Source organism: Procambarus clarkii, chromosome 15 (genome assembly GCF_040958095.1).
Source record: "Procambarus clarkii isolate CNS0578487 chromosome 15, FALCON_Pclarkii_2.0, whole genome shotgun sequence".
Taxonomy (NCBI): Eukaryota; Metazoa; Arthropoda; class Malacostraca; order Decapoda; family Cambaridae; genus Procambarus; species Procambarus clarkii.
In genome coordinates, this window is record NC_091164.1 from 44,385,755 (window position 1) to 44,401,352 (window position 15,598).

At 40.4% G+C, this 15,598-nt stretch overlaps 1 protein-coding gene across 1 annotated transcript in view; it reads left to right on the plus strand.

Moving 5' to 3' along the window:
* The first annotated feature begins 967 nt into the window (after positions 1-967).
* LOC123752140 (adhesion G protein-coupled receptor L4) overlaps positions 968-15,598 on the plus strand; it is a 406,311-nt gene continuing 391,680 nt past the window's right edge. The window contains exon 1 of the mRNA XM_069325025.1: positions 968-1,172. The gene's annotated coding sequence lies outside the window, so the exon portion shown is untranslated. The remainder of the gene's footprint in view (positions 1,173-15,598) is intronic.

Below are 15,598 nucleotides of genomic sequence, written 5' to 3' on the forward strand. Positions count from 1 at the left end.
AGTTTTCATGAATTAATATTTTTTCTCAAATTTTTTTCTTATGAAATGATAAAGCAACCCATTTCATTATGTATGAGGCCATTTTTTTTTATTGGAGTTAAAATTAACGTAGATATCGGACCAAACCTAACCAACCCTACCTAACCTAACCTAACCTATCTTTTTAGGTTAGGTTGGGTTAGGTAGCCGAAAAAGTTAGGTTAGGTTAGGTTAGGTAGGTAAGGTTGTCGAAAAACAATTAATTCATGAAAACTTGGCTTATTAGGCAAATCGGGCCTTGTATAGTAGGCTGAGAAGTGCGTTCTGGCTACTAGGTACGACATATATATATATATATATTTATTTATATATATATATGTCGTACCTAGTAGCCAGAACGCACTTCTCAGCCTACTATGCAAGGCCCGATTTGCCTAATAAGCCAAGTTTTCATGAATTATTTGTTTTTCGACTACCTAAGCTACCTAACCTAACCTAACCTAACATTTTCGGCTTCCTAACCTAACCTAACATATAAAGATAGGTTAGGTTAGGTTAGGTAGGGACGGTTAGGTTTGGTCATATATCTACGTTAATTTTAACTCCAATAAAAAAAAACTGACTTCATACATAATGAAATGGGTAGCTTTATCATTTCATAAGAAAAAAATTTGAGAAAATATATTAATACATGAAAACTTGGCTTATTAGGCAAATCGGGCCTTGCATAGTAGGCAGAGAAGTGCGTTCTGGCTACTAGGTACGACATATATATATATATATATATATATATATATATATATATATATATATATATATATATATATATATATATATATATATATATATATATATATATATATATATATACTTATATACATGTTCATAATTTCAATGGTTTTATCGCTGTGATAAATGGATAGATATAACGCAGGCTACACATCCTGTACACTGTTGCCACAAGCCATGACTTCCCCCAAGCTCACACAGGCATAGCAGTCCACCTGCACACAGCAGAAGTCCTGTGATCTGCAGGCTGTCGCTTTCACGAGAGACCACCTACGACCTGGAGACAGCATAGTGAGACTGTCTGTTGGCTCTAAAAGAAGGAACGGTGGCCACTCAGCCACTAACTCTCTAACTCACGAAAGGACTGGAGATCAGAAGTTCTGGGAATATACTCAGAAAATATTGTAAGTACAGTTGACATTATGTAACTGTTAAAGTAGATAGTCGTGAGGGTGTTAAGTATTAGAACAATTAGTTCTGGATCATAACTGTAAGTTATAACACTGAACTGATAAATTCAGTATAATCAGAATATTCTGTAAGGACTATACTTCGTGATGTGCGCGAGTGAGTGTTTTATGTGATGCGGCGAGGGTGTGATTCCTTGTATTCACTTAGTGTTAATCACCTAGTTGTGCTTGCTGGGGTTGAGCTCTGCTCTTTCGGCCCGCCTCTCAACTGTCAATCTACTGTTTCTAACTACTACTACCTTTTTTTTCACATCACACACACACATATCTTAGGAATCCGCCCGTGACTGCTGATTAGCTCCCAGGTACCTATTTACTGCTAGGGAACAGGTGCATTGGGTGAAATAAACTCTACCCAATGTTTCTCGCCAGCGCCCGGGATCGAACCCGGGACCAGTGGATCACAGGGCCGGCCGCTCGACCGGCCGGCCCCGTGTGTGTGTGTGCGTGTGAGTGTGTGTGTGTGTGTTTGTGTGTGTGTGTGTGTGTGTGCGTGTGTGTGTGTGTGTGTGTGTGTTTGTGTGTGTGTGTGTGTGTGTGTGTGTGTGTGTGTGTGTGTGTGTGTGTGTGTGTGTGTGTATACTCACCTAGTTGTGTTTGTGGGGGTTGAGCTCTGGCTCTTTGGTCCCGCCTCTCAACCGTCAATCAACAGGTGTACAGATTCCTGAGCCTATCGGGCTCTATCATATCTACACTTGAAACTGTGTATGGAGTCAGCCTCCACCAAATCACCCCCTAATGCATTCCATTTGTCTACCACTCTGACACTAAAAAAGTTCTTTCTAATATCTCTGTGGCTCATTTGGGCACTCAGTTTCCACCTGTGTCCCCTTGTGCGTGTTCCCTTGTGTTAAATAGACTGTCTTTATCTACCCTATCAATTCCCTTCAGAATCTTGAATGTGGTGATCATGTCCCCCTAACTCTTCTGTCTTCCAGCGAAGTGAGGTTTAATTCCCGTAGTCTCTCCTCGTAGCTCATACCTCTCAGCTCGGGTACTAGTCTGGTGGCAAACCTTTGAACCTTTTCCAGTTTAGTCTTATCCTTGACTAGATATGGACTCCATGCTGGGGGCTGCATACTCCAGGATTGGCCTGACATATGTGGTATACAAAGTTCTGAATGATTCTCTACACAAGTTTCTGAATGCCGTTCGTATGTTGGCCAGCCTGGCATATACCGCTGATGTTATCCGCTTGATATGTGCTGCAGGAGACAGGTCTGGCATGATATCAACCCCCAAGTCTTTTTCCTTCTCTGACTCGTGAAGAATTTCCTCTCCCAGATGATACCTTGTATCTGGCCTCCTGCTCCCTACACCTATCTTCATTACATTACATTTGGTTTGGTTAAACTCTAACAACCATTTGTTCGACCATTCCTTCAGCTTGTCTAGGTCTTTTTGAAGCCTCAAACAATCCTCTTCTGTTTTAATCCTTCTCATAATTTTAGCATCGTCCGCAAACATTGAGAGAAATGAATCGATACCCTCTGGGAGATCATTTACATATATCAGAAACAAGATAGGACCGAGTACAGAGCCCTGTGGGACTCCACTGGTAACTTCACGCCAATCGGAGGTCTCACCCCTCACCGTAACTCTCTGCTTCCTATTGCTTAGATACTCCCTTATCCACTGGAGCACCTTACCAGCTACACCTGCCTGTCTCTCCAGCTTATGTACCAGCCTCTTATGCGGTACTGTGTCAAAGGCTTTCCGACAATCCAAGAAGATGCAGTCCGCCCAGCCCTCTCTTTCTTGCTTAATCTTTGTCACCTGATCATAGAATTCTATCAAGCCTGTAAGGCAAGATTTACCCTCCCTGAACCCATGTTGGCGATTTGTCACGAAGACCCTTCTCTCCAGATGTGTTACCAGGTTTTTTCTCACGATCTTCTCCATCACCTTGCATGGTATACAAGTCAAGGACACTGGCCTGTAGTTCAGTGCCTCTTGCCTGTCGCCCTTTTTGTATATTGGGACCACATTCGCCGTCTTCCATATTTCTGGTAGGTCTCCCGTCTCCAGTGACTTACTATACACTATGGAGAGTGGCAAGCAAAGTGCCTCTGCACACTCTTTCAGTACCCATGGTGAGATCCCATCTGGACCAACAGCCTTTCTAACATCTTGATCCAGCAGGTGTCTCTTGACCTCCTCTCTCGTAATTTCGAACTCTTCCAAGGCCGCCTGGTTTACCTCCCTTTCTCCTTGCACAGTGACCTCACCTTGTTCTATTGTGAAGACCTCCTGGAACCTCTTGTTGAGTTCTTCACACACCTCTCTGTCATTCTCTGTATACCTGTCCTTGCCTGTTCGAAGTTTCAATACCTGTTCTTTCACTGCTGTTTTCCTTCTGATGTAACTGTGGAGTAGCTTTGGTTCGGTCTTGGCTTTGTTTGCTATATCATTTTCAAAACTTTTCTCTGCTTCTCTTCTCACCCTGACGTACTCATTCCTGGTTCTCTGGTATCTCTCTCTGCTTTCTGGTGTTCTGTTATTCCGGAAGTTCCTCCACGCCCTTTTGTTCAGTTTCTTCGCTTCCATACATGACCTATTATACCATGGATTCTTCTGTTGCTTCTCGGATTTTTCCCTTTGGGCCGGGATGAACTTGTTTACTGCCTCCTGACACTTTTGGGTAACATAGTCCATCATACCCTGTACAGACTTATCTCTGAGGTCTGTGTCCCAAGGTATTTCACTTAGGAAACTTCTCATCTGTTCATAATTCCCCTTTCGGTATGCCAGCCTTTTGATTCCTAGTTCTTTTTTTTGGGAGATAAGTCCTAGCTCTTCCAGGTACTCAAAGTTCAATACACTGTGGTCACTCATTCCCAAGGGCGCTTCCATCTTAACTTCCCTTATATCCCACTCTTTTAGGGTAAATATCAAATCAAGCATTGCTGGTTCATCTTCTCCTCTCATTCTTGTTGGTTCTTTGATGTGCTGGCTTAGAAAGTTTCTTGTTGCCACGTCCAGCAGCTTAGCTCTCCATGTTTCTGGTCCTCCATGCGGGTCTCTGTCCTTCCAATCTATCTTCCCATGGTTGAAGTGTCTCATAATTAGTAGTCCAGATCCATTCCTGCTAGCAACAGAAGCTGCTCTTTCTATTATGTTAATGGTGGCCATGTTGTTTCTATCATATTCCTGTCTAGGTCTTCTGTCATTTGGTGGTGGATTATATATGACTACGACTATAATTTTTTCCCTCCATTTGTTACAGTACCTGCTATGTAGTCACTGAAACCTTCACAGCCCTGAATATCCATCTCCTCAAAATCCCAGCCTTTTCTTACCAGCAGAGCTACACCACCCCCACCTCTTCCCTCCCTCTCTTTCCTCATAACATAATAGTCCTGTGGGAACACTGTGTGTGTGTGTGTGTGTGTGTGTGTGTACTCACCTAGTTGTGTTTGCGGGGGTTGAGCTCTCGCTCTTTGGTGTGTGTGTGTGTGTGTGTGTGTGTGTGTGTGTGTGTGTGTGTGTGTGTGTGTGTGTGTGTGTGTGTGTGTGTGTGTGTGTGTGTGTGTGTGTGTGTGTGTGTGTGTGTGTGTGTTTGTGTGTGTGTGTGTGTGTGTGTGTGTGTGTGTGTGTGTGTGTGTGTGTGTGTGTGTGTGTGTGTGTGTGTGTGTGTGTGTGTGTGTGTGTGTGTGTTTTTGTGTGTGTGTGTGTGTGTGTGTGTGTGTGTGTGTGTGTGTGTGTGTGTGTGTGTGTGTGTGTGTGTGTGTGTGTGTGTTTGTGTGTGTGTGTGTTTGTGTGTTTGTATGTGTGTGTGTGTGTGTGTGTGTGTGTGTGTGTGTGTGTGTGTGTGTGTGTGTGTGTGTGTGTGTGTGTTTGTGTGTGTGTGTGTGTGTGTGTGTGTGTGTGTGTGTGTGTGTGTGTGTGTGTGTGTGTGTGTGTGTGTGTGTGTGTGTTTGTATGTGTGTGTGTGTGTGTGTGTGTGTGTGTGTGTGTGTGTGTGTGTGTGTGTGTGTGTGTGTGTGTGTGTGTGTTTGTATGTGTGTGTGTGTGTGTGTGTGTGTGTGTGTGTGTGTGTGTGGGTGTGTGTGTGTGTGTGTGTGTGTGTGTGTGTGTGTTTGTATGTGTGTGTGTGTGTGTGTGTGTGTGTGTGTGTTTGTGTGTGTGTGTGTGTGTGTGTGTGTGTGTGGGTGTGTGTGTGTGTGTGTGTGTGTGTGTGTGTGTGTGTGTGTGTTTGTATGTGTGTGTGTGTGTGTGTGTGTGTGTGTGTGTATGTGTGTGTGTTTGTGTGTTTGTATGTGTGTGTGTGTGTGTGTGTGTGTGTGTGTGTGTGTGTGTGTGTGTGTGTGTGTGTGTGTGTTTGTATGTGTGTGTGTGTGTGTGTGTGTGTGTGTGTGTGTGTGTGTGTGTGTGTGTGTGTGTGTGTGTGTGTGTGTGTGTGTGTGTGTGTGTGTGTGTGTGTGTGTGTGTGTGTGTGTGTGTGTGTGTGTGTGTGTGTGTGTGTGTGTGTGGGTGTAAATGCGTGCGTGCGCGCGTTCCACGAACCCAAAATATTCGGAAGCCTGCAAGCCAAATGGTTAGAGGCGGGACCAAAGACAAAGAGCTGTAGCTCATCCCCCACCAACACAAGTAGGTTAGTACCTGTGGAAGCTGGTGGCGGCTATCAGTCCACCAACAGGAAGTCGACCAGCGCTCCGGTTTGCTCTCTTAATTATGAACATTTAGGCTGGTGAAATTTGTACTAATTGTATATATATTTAATATTGAATAAAATAAATATATTTAATATTGAATAAAATAAATATATTTAATATTGAATAAAATAAATATATTTAATATTGAATAAAATAAATATATTTAATATGCGAATAATACAAATGATAAGAATAATATATATGATGATAACAATGATAATAGTAATGAAAGTAATAATTATATTATTAATCATACTCACAGAAATCTCATTAACAAGATACATCATTTGAACAAATTTAGAAGGACTTTAATGAGGGTTCAAATCTATGCGCTGGATGTTCAATAGATGGATCGTGTCCATGGATCGTGGATGGAGTGTGTCTGGGAACATCCAGCACATAGGTTCGAACCCTCATCAAGGCCCTTGTGGATTTGCTCAAATAATAATAATTGGAGACATTAACACCTGAATCAAATACTTTCTTTAACTATTATTTATACTGTATTTCATAATATTTATCATATATGCTTATCAAAATCCTACGAAATTAACATATGTAAAACAATTTTAAAGCAGCTCAAAATTTTATATTAAATTCTAAATAAAATCATCACTAGGAGCTATAATTAGAATATATTTTGAGTAAAAATATACATAAATGATGTTTCCTTTACTTATGTCTTAATATTCCATATATAATTGTAGAAGTATTTTCTGGCAGCGTTTATATAAAGTCAACGTTTACCTCACACACACCGGAAACGCTTAGCCTTGAGTTACAGATCTGTGTGAGTTGTGTTATTACACCAGTCACAGGATGTCTAGGTTTTTGTTTAATGTGACAGTTTGTAAACTTATCCCAAAGGCTCGGTGATGATGTGTAGTCTGTACTGGTGTCAAGTGGTAGTCTGTACTGGTGTCAAGTGGTAGTCTGTACTGGTGTTAAGTGGTAGTCTGTACTGGTGTCAAGTGGTAGTCTGTACTGGTGTCAAGTGGTAGTCTGTACTGGTGTCAAGTGGTAGTCTGTACTGGTGTCAAGTGGTAGTCTGTACTGGTGTCAAGTGGTAGTCTGTACTGGTGTCAAGTTGTAGTCCGTACTGGTGTCAAGTGGTAATCTGTACTGGTGTCAAGTGGTAGTCTCTAGTGGTGTCAAGTGGTAGTCTGTACTGGTGTCAAGTTGTAGTCCGTACTGGTGTCAAGTGGTAGTCTGTACTGGTGTCAAGTGGTAGTCTCTAGTGGTGTCAAGTGGTAGTCTGTACTGGTGTCAAGTTGTAGTCTGTACTGGTGTCAAGTTGTAGTCTGTACTGGTGTCAAGTTGTAGTCTCTAGTGGTGTCAAGTGGTAGTCTGTACTGGTGTCAAGAGGTAGTCTGTACTAGTGTCAAGTGGTAGTCTGTACTGGTGTCAAGTGGTAGTCTGTACTGGTGTCAAGTGGTAGTCTCTAGTGGTGTCAAGTGGTAGTCTGTACTGGTGTCAAGTGGTAGTCTGTACTAGTGTCAAGTGGTAGTCTGTACTGGTGTTAAGTGGTAGTCTCTAGTGGTGTCAAGTGGTAGTCTGTACTGGTGTCAAGTGGTAGTCTGTACTAGTGTCAAGTGGTAGTCTGTACTGGTGTCAAGTGGTAGTCTGTACTGGTGTCAAGTGGTAGTCTCTAGTGGTGTCAAGTGGTAGTCTGTACTGGTGTCAAGTGGTAGTCTCTAGTGGTGTCAAGTGGTAGTCTGTACTGGTGTCAAGTGGTAGTCTCTAGTGGTGTCAAGTGGTAATCTGTACTGGTGTCAGGTGGTAGTTTGTACTGGTGTCAATTGGTAGTCTGTACTGGTGTCAAGTGGTAGTGTATACTGGTGCCAAGTGGTAGACTGTACTGGTGTCAAGTGGTAGTTTGTACTGGTGTCAATTGGTAGTCTGTACTGGTGTCAAGTGGTAGTCTGTACTGGTGTCAAGTGGTAGTCTCTAGTGGTGTCAAGTGGTAATCTGTATTGGTGTCAGGTGGTAGTCTGTACTGGTGTCAAGTGGTAATCTGTACTGGTGTCAAGTGGTAGTGTATACTGGTGTCAAGTGGTAGACTGTACTGGTGTCAAGTGGTAGTTTGTACTGGTGTCAATTGGTAGTCTGTACTGGTGTCAAGTGGTAGTTTCTTTTGTGTAAAATGGTAGTGTGTAATGGTGTCAAGTGATAGTCTTTAATAGTGTCGAGTGGTAGTGTGTAATAGTGTCAAGTGGTAGTCTGTATTGGTGTCAAGTGGTAATCTGTACTGGTGTCAAGTGGTAGTCTATACTGGTGGCAAGTGGTAGTTTGTACCGGTGTCAAGTGGTAGTCTGTACTGGTGTTAAGTGATAGTTTGTACTGGTGTCAATTGGTAGTCTGTACTGGTGTCAAGTGGTAGTTTCAATGGTGTAAAATGGTAGTGTGTAATGGTGTCAAGTGATAGTCTTTAATAGTGTCGAGTGGTAGTGTGTAATAGTGTCAAGTGGTAGTCTGTATTGATGTCAAGTAGTTGTCTGTTCTGGTGTCACGTGGTAGTTTCAATGGTGTAAAGTGGTAGTGTGTAATGGTGTCAAGTGGTAGTCTTTAATAGTGTCAAGTGGTAGTCTTTAATAGTGTCAAGTGGTAGTCTTTAATAGTGTCAAGTGGTAGTCTGTACTGTGATCAAGTGTCAATTAGCGTTCTCGGATCAAGTGATAATCTGTACTGATGTCCAGTGTCAGTCAGTGTTCACGAATCAAGTGGAAGTGTGTACTGGAGTCAAGTGGTAGTCTGTACTGGTGTCAAGCGGGCACTTGTTCATATGTACCATTAAGTATTTCATGTGTGGAAGTTGAGCATAGCATGTAAGTAGATAAGCTCTTGATCATCCGTTAGACAAGTTCTCCTCTACATGATGAGCTCTTGTGTAATTCCCTCTTTTTCTCGACCCACTGCTAGACTTCTTGTCCAATGTCTGTCCAGCATTTATTTAAATTATTTAATTTATAGGTGATTTAGTAAATTCTTTTAGATTCAGATAACTCAAGATTCCTTAGGTTATCTGAGAATGAAGCTATACTAGTATTGGGAAATCTAAAGATAGCACCTATAGTCAAGGAAGATTTAAGGGATTTACTTGAGACTGGGCAAAGGTATATTCACAATAGTCGTCTCTATCACTAATGACACAATTGCAGATGAATTAATCTTGGTAATGTATTGCAGTACCGCCTCCTTTTTTATTAGGCCTGCAGTTGTGAATGGCTTTATAACCTGCTAAGTTGTAGAGGTGGGTATAGTCTTTACTTAGCCAAGTTTCTGTTAAAATAATGAACGATAATTTAGTACCTAGTGGTGTGAGTAGTGCATTTCTATCATCAAAATGTTTACCAATTGCTAAGCAGGTGCAATTTAGGAGTTGGTTTTTTTTTGCAAGATTTGCTGTGTAATACCTGCAATAATGATGATCAATGTGCTGATTGGTGTAGATATGAGACAGAAGATTTAGATCAAGATCAATATCAGTATACATGTAGATGCAATGGGGTCACGATACAATAAGACAAGCAATTACAGAAACAGTTATATACGAAATCTGCTGTAAATATAAAGTAATTATAGCAAAACACAACAATAAATGAAAATACACATAAAATAGAAACAATAAGACGTAAAATAAAGATCGACGTAGATAGCCAGGAAGGACACAGAGGTTAGGTAAAAAGAAAAAAAAAACAAAAAATCAGAAGAGACTGACAAGATTAATATATAATAAAAATAATAAGACAAATAATAGTCATAAAGTAAAATAATCTTAAAGATAATTAACTTTATATAGCTTAGTTATGATCCATAAATTAGTATGAACTTAAGAAAATAAAATGACTTCAATAATTAATTCCAATAATTGACATATAAATCAAATTACATTTAAATTTAAAAGTAACAAGGTAAGATTATATATATGAGTAAAATTTTTCTATGATACTGAGGTAGATGCTTACACAAGTGCATGGAGACTTTATTGATTAGTTAGAAACTTTTATGGATGAGAGAACATTAGTTAACCGGTAAGGCAAAGACAGCGCCTCGGACAAAGTTAGGTTAAGTTAGGTTAGGCTCAGTCACTCTTTTTGAGTTATTTTCAGTATTGGCATTTGGCGGATTCTGGTTTTCAGATATACCACAATCATTAAAGAAGGCCAATAGTTGTTGGTCACACTTTATTTCATATCTTTTTTAAGTACTTTCCTTCTTTATAATGATTGTTCCATTCCTAGTGTAGCACTTCTTGATAACACCAGGGTTTTGTTGGCGAATTTGGCGCAGCCTGAAGAGGAGGGATCCACGCTGCTTTGTATGGCACTCATTATATAAAGGTTGAGTTTTTTCATAGCAGCTGATTGTATGAGGTCAAACTTAACAGCGTGATTTGCAAGTTTGATGAGCATTTTCCTAGTGCTAAGGGAACTGTTTTTATCTATCCTGACAGCTGATTTGATATCAACGTTAACATTGATCTGTGAATTAATTAGGTCGTAGGCTACGTTACAGCAGTTCTCACTTGTTGTTCATCAAGTAGATCAGCAGAGCTAATTATAAGGGAGTCATTAGGTTGTTGCTGCTCTATGTCGTCTTCGGAAGCCGCCTGGTGATTCTGAAAGAGATTTATTTGTTTTTCCAGCTTTTGAAGGATGTCGCTTTCTGCTGGTTGGATTTCCTCGGCCTTAATCTTGTGTCTTTGATCCAATGCGTTATCTGCAACAGCTTGAAAGTTGAGAACTTCTTGATTGTTATTCGTCAACAACTTAAGGAGGCGGTCTATAGCTTGTTGTTGATGGGAGACCGTAGCTTGGAGGGCCAAATTGCTTCAGATTGCAGGAGCACTAGGTTGTATAGTTTCTGCAGCCATGGATAGGTCGTCAATGGTTTGAAGTTTGAACAGTGAGCCATAGATTGAATGAACTCTACAACTTGAGTTTTGAGTTGAGTAGTAGGCGAGGGATGGCAGAGGGGAAGGGAAGCGGATGCTGTGTTTACCAACATCGGCGAGTATTGTAGCGTTGCCAGTGTTTCACTCAAGTCTCTTGGTGTTATGGATAAAGAGCGAGAGGCACCCCTACCTTGCTTGTTGCTATGATTGGGCATGTTTTCGATGATAGATTCTTGGTAAAGTTTCCAGAAGTAGATACTTGGAATATGGTAGCGGGGTTAGGCGTATAGTGTACGTTTAGCAGAAGGGTCGCCGATAGGCAGGCACAATTAAAATTGGTTAATTACTGTGGTTGATTATTGTTGAAGTTCGCTGTGAGTTATGGCATATAAAGTCAGCATGCACTTAACTCTTGCTGAGCAGCAGTTAGGCCATGCAGTGTTAGGTGGAGACGAAATTAACACGAATTTTCTGCTGCAGCGCCGGTGCCACCCGCCAGCGTTTTCCCGCCTCAGGTCCCCCTGAGAACTCAGGACTATCAACCTCTAGAGGGTTATTAGGGACTATCAATCTCTGGGCAGATAATAAGGACTTTCAACCTCTGGAGGGATATTAAGGACTATCAACCTTTCTGGGTTCTAATGGACCATCAACCTTTCTGGGTTCTAATGGACTATCAACCTTCGCAGGTTTCTTAAGTACTATCAACCTTGGCAGGGTACATAAGGACTATCAACCTAATGCACACACTAGAAAATGTTGGGACGACGACGTTTCGGTCCGTCCTGGACCATTCTTAAGTCGATCGACTTCAGAATGGTCCAAGACGGACCGAACGTCGTCGTCCCTTCATTTTCTAGTGTGTGGATTGGTCAATGATTATCCACGTTATTGGATATCCAATGAATATCCAATGATATTATATTATCATCCACGTTATTGTGACTCATCGCCTGCACAATCAACCTATGCTGGTTTCTCAAGTACTATCAACCTTAGTTGGGTTCTTAATTACTATCAACCTTTGCTGAGTTCTAAAGTATTATCAACATTAGCTGGGTTCTTAAGGCTATCAACCTTTGCTGGGTTCTTAAGGACCATCAACCTTTGTTGGGTTCTTAAGGCTATCAACCTTTGCTGGGTTCTAAAGAGTTATCAACCTTTTTCTGGGTTCTTACCCGCCCAACACACACCGAAACTACGACGTTGGTACAACGTTCGAACAAGTTTTAACACTTCCTAACCAGTTATAACAACCAATATAGCAATTTGTAACAACGTTAAAATACGTCATTAACACGTTAAGACAAGATGTAACAACTTTATTACAAGTTGTAACAAGCGGAAAATAGAGACAGTTTCGGGTTGGGTTTCCAGGGTAAGGACTATCAACCTTTGTTGGGTTCTTAAGGCTATCAACCTTTGCTTGGTTCTTAAGGTTATCAACCTTTGCAGAGTTCTTAAGGACTATCAACCTTTGGTGGGTTCTTAAGGACAATCAACCTTTGGTGGGTTCTTTTGGACTATTAACCTTTGGTGGGTTCTAAAAGACTATCAACCTTTGCAAGGTTCATAAGGACTATCAAGCCTAGCAGGGTTCTTTTGGACTATTAAGTTCAGGAGGTTATTAAGGACTATCAATATTATTATTATTGATAGTGTTATTCATGATCCTCCTGAATAACCTCTGAAATATGACGACCACTACAATAGTTTGCTGACCAACCAGCAGGTTTGGGGATGGGGTTGAGGTCAATCATCTTCTGGTGGATTATTTAGGACTCCACAATATCTTACTGACCAAAAAGCATAATTGTTGTTGTTTGGTGTAAGACATATCAACCTCAGGTAGGATATTAAGACCACTAAAATATCTTATTGACAAACCAGAAAGTATAATTTTCTCTTGAACATTATCCAGGACTAAAGTCAACTCTGAGTTCACACCGAGATGCGAGGTATACTTCTAAGTGTATAGATATTCTTTGCCAAAAAGATTATTCTTATCACTCCTCTGTAATAAAACAAGAATGAATGAGAATTCTCAATCAAAATTTTATGTTTGATATGTAAGTTAATTTAACTGTAATCTCCCACATGTTCCTGAAAATTTCTGCCATTTAGATTTTAATACCAGTATAAATATCTATCTTAATATATGTTTGAATCCATATACATACGTCAGTCATACTCCCTATGAGTAAATGCCTTTAAACACACTTATAATTTGCTTTAATGCTAGGATATAATAATTTAATTTCATCACTTTCCTCGTAACTATATTTCAAATTTGAATAAATTTGAAGTAAATCTGTACGTGGCACTCCACAGGTGTTAATTTTTAGCCTATGCAGCATTATTTAGTCTATAGAGTTTTGTCTAAAGAGTATTGTTTAGTCTATGAAGAAATGTTTAGCCTATAAAACAATGTTTAGTGTACTGAGCGTTGTTTATTCATTAGACCATTGTTCAATCTATAGACCATTGTTTAGTCTATAGAACATAATGTAGTCTATAGAACATAATGTAGTCTATAGAACATTGTTCAGCCTATAGAACATAATGTAGTCTATAGAACATTGATCAGCCTATAGAACATAATGTATTCTATAGAGCATTGTTAGGCTATAAGCATTTTATAGTCCATAGAACATTGCATACGCTATATAACATTGACGTTCAGTTTATGAAACCATTATTTTTGTGAAACCTTCATTTTAATTAAGCTAAACCCAGCCAAATTGTAATGGTTTTCATGTATATGTTAGCAAAATTTTATAACCAGCAAATTTTGCTAGTAATTTGCTTAACTAAACAAATAATGACGTTCAGTTTCTGAAATAATTATGTGCCTCTTTATCCTTTTCAAGTGCCACTCACAAAATGAGTATGAGGTCAACTACCACTCAGAGGAGAGATATGGGGTCCAATACTACAATCAGGATGGGTATGGAAATAATATCCCTCCATGACGGGTATGGGCATTACTACCACTCACAGGGATGGCGTAATTTACTTCCTATCATATAATTGATATTGGGTCCACTATCACTCACTAAATGAGCATTGGGTATACTAGGTGGGCTATTAAGTGACCCTAATAACCCCACCTACTTTAGGCTGGGTTATTAGGACCACCACAATTGGTTACTAACCAACGAGCAATTATTCACTACTCCTGAACACAGTCGAATATTAAACCAAGAATCTTTGTATGTAAGTATTCTGGTCGCCAGTCATAATACTAAGCTCGTGATGATCTGGAATATTTGAGTCATCCTTTAATAGCATCCATTCTCCACACCTTAAACAATCAAACACATCATTTCCGTATTTATTTACAATTTTGCAAGAAATTCAATTTGCAACATTTTTTCCGGAAAAAATAGAGCGACCTCACAACGCTACTAAAGCATGTAGAGTTTTGGGCACGGTAAATTTGAAGGACGTTTGAAGGGCTTTAATTTTTATTTATATACCATGGCTCGTTAGTTATGCCAGTTTTATTGCTTTTATTATTTTGGTTGAATTTTTCTATATAATTTTTAGGGATATGAGCTTAAGGCTGTTATACCGTATGAGGGGATATTAAGACAACTACAGTACCTTTCTCAAGGTACTAATACCACCATGTAAGTAATTATCAAAAGAAGGCACCAAGCCGGGAAGATTATGTAGCACCATGAAATGTGCGGGATAACCATAAGACGCTATATAACAATAAGGATGCCAATACAAGAACAAAAACGAACAAGGCAAACGATATCAAAGGCATCTGACTCACCAAGAATTCTATCGAGGGACAAGTGACTGCGAGGAACAGTAGGGAAGCAAGACACACATGCGTCCTGAAAGTCAGGACATTCATCAAGGATATGCACGACTATAAGAGGGACAAAGCAGTTTGGGCAATAAGGAGCAAGGCGGCGTTGCATCACGTGCCCTGTGAGTTAAACGTGAATGGCCAATATGTAACCTCGCCAAAGCCATTTCCCACCGCCGGTTACATTGGCAGGAGGAAAGCTACGGGGACACACTACTCATATGAGCATGCGATTTGTCACTAGTAACAGAAGACCAACGACCCTGCCAACGAGCAAGAATGGAGGAATGAACAACTGGTTAAAAATTGGAATAAGGAACACCTTTACGGGAGATGGGACACGTGCAGATAGCTTCGTAAGCGGCAGCATCAGCATGTTTATTTAAGGACACACAAATATGGCTGGGAACCCAGCAAAACTCCACTGTCATAAATCTACTGGAAATAAAAAACAGCCAATGTTGAATTTTGACTATCACAAGATGGACTGGATTAAAGGACTCCAGAGCTATGAGGGCACTGAGAGAGTCAACTACAACAACGAGATTGTCTGGATTGAGGAGGATTGAAAACAACGAGATTGAGGAGGATTGACAATGAGAAAGCAGTTGACGAAGAGCATACAGAATAGCATAAGGCTCTGCCGTGAAGATGCTAGTCTCTGGAGGCAGGAGACACATATATATGTGTAGTCAGGAAAAACAACACAAATAGCCTACACTGTCTGCAGACTTAGACCCATATGTGAAGACGGAAATGGAGCTGGAATGTGAAGAAAAGTGTTCAAGGAAAAGGCGTTTTAAAACTGTAGGAGGGGTAAAGGCTTTAGTCACGTGGGTCAAGGTTTTACAATATTTAGGAATGGGGGACTCTCCATGAGGGCAAAGATGGAACGACATGAGAGGGAAATGTTGGTAACACGAACCGAAAGAGCATTTTGTAAGCGAGATAACCGTACAGAAAGAGGTAGGTGGTGAAGGGGAACAGG